This window comes from Urocitellus parryii, chromosome 6 (genome assembly GCF_045843805.1).
Source record: "Urocitellus parryii isolate mUroPar1 chromosome 6, mUroPar1.hap1, whole genome shotgun sequence".
Taxonomy (NCBI): domain Eukaryota; kingdom Metazoa; phylum Chordata; class Mammalia; order Rodentia; family Sciuridae; genus Urocitellus; species Urocitellus parryii.
Window position 1 is genome coordinate 152,347,493 of NC_135536.1, and position 2,128 is coordinate 152,349,620.

The window sequence follows — 2,128 nt, forward strand, 5'->3', positions numbered from 1 at the left end:
TCTGATAGGGTTTGGGCTACACAGGAATAGGCATTTATCAAAATTCAATGAATTTCTTTTAAGTGTTTGTATTTCAAGATTTGGGATTTTTATGCAAATTAAAAAAGTGTAAATAATTATGAGCTCTTTTTGATACACATGACTAAGTGTATAGGGGTGGAATATACTGGTGTCTGCAACTTACTGTGAATTGCACCCAACAAAGGATGGATTAAGGGATGAGAAACAGGTGGACAGACAGGTAATAACATAAAGAACATAAAGTCTAATATAAATGATAGAATGCAGTGGTGGGTATATAGATATTTGCTAGAGATTTCTTTAACTTTACTGTATATTTGAAAATTTTCATAATCAAATGTCAAGGGGAAATGCCTTCCACTCCCCAACCTCTCCCTTCCCTCTCCATCTCCCTCTCCATCTTCCCTCTCCATCTCCCTCTCCTCTTTCTTTGCCATCCCCTATCCTTCCAGTTTCTTGGCTTCTACTTGGCATCAGTATTTTCACCATGTTCCAGTCAAGACTTGCAGTAGGACCCAGCATTGCCTTGTTGATTAAAGAAGTCATTGCTAAAGAAATATCATCCTGACACTTCTTAAAACATAATGAAGACATTTTTCAAAACAATTGCAACAGGGATCAACACAATTACAACAGGAGTGAAATAGAGCTCAACTCCAAACAAGGACAAAGTGGGAATTTATAGCCAAGGAACAGGGTAGGGTAGGGGTCTATGGATGGAAAATTACTACAAGACATCAAGTATAGCTGAATTCTGACTAAATGGACCCAACAGGATCCTTGGTGAAGGAAAGACAAAGACTGAAACATCAATGGGGGGGGATGAGGAACTTGATCAGTTGAGAGAAATGAGATATCAAGGACAGGGGGATTCTCCCAAACATGACTTAGCATAATTATTTGCTAAAACTAAGAAGTGAAGCCTTAGATAGGACTGGACAGGGGACCAAGGCAAGTGGCCTAGTGGAGAAGCTCAGGGGAGTCTGACTAAAGTGTGCTCAAGGAAACAGTCTTGGCCATGAGATCCACTCCTTGATGACTGCAGGAAACAGGACAGAAGGCACAAAGGAGACATACCTTAAATGACCTTTGAGCTCCAGCTCTGATGTTTAATGAGTCAGTCAGATTATAATCACAGGCAGGGAGAGGAATCACTCTCCACTGAACTTTGCAAAAGGAACTGAGGTTCAAAGTTGCAAAAACACAAAAAGAGAAGTGACAACAGTGCACAGACTGTGGATTTGCAAAGAAAACTCAGACCAACCATTGAAGGATCTTCCAAGGGGATTGCTCAAACTGACCCAGTCATTCTGTTTCCCCCGTGGCTAGGTCATCTGTGTGCTGAGGCCCAGGGAGAGAGGTAGAGCACATAGCTATACAAGCCAGCTGCCTGGGTCCCCAAAAGACCTCTCCCTATGGCTCTGTTTGGCTATGGTTCTTCATTACTGGATCTGTTTTAGTAAATATCTGCTTATGACAAAATAATGAGGGCTATGAAACCTTGAGTAAAAACATGCAAAAGGATTCTTTTCCCTCCTACAAAGCAGATACTATCATTGAATGCTCATCTCTTCCCACAAGGGCTGCCAACAGATTTTCCTGTGTATACCACAGTTTCTTAGGGGTGTAACACCTAGCAGAGCCCTAGATGCTGTGTCAACACTGGCATGTGATTTAGAAGTATCTGCAAATCAACTTGAGTTGGGATGGGGGAAGAGGTGAGAGTTTGTATGCAAGGGAGCTTGACCACAAAAAACTCCAGGCTTCTGATTTTTCCATTTTGAAAGGCCACCAAAACCCATGATTTACTCAGTCTAGGTATGACTATGAACCCAAAGTTTTAATGGCTCAAAACTAGAATATTTAGAAGCTCAACTCTTTGATCCTGCCTCTTTCATGTTAGATGAAGTTCTATGTACTTGGTCATTTATTTTATATTCATTAATAGCCACTTATTATTGATCATTGTAGAGAATTCCTTTTGCCCTCTTACCTAATTTCCTAATATTAGAAGATCAACAGTCAAACATGCAGAGTGTGAGAAAATGATTTCCTCATTCTTCCCTGATTCAAAGGTATACAAGTTTACCTCCTGGGCAGTGTGCCC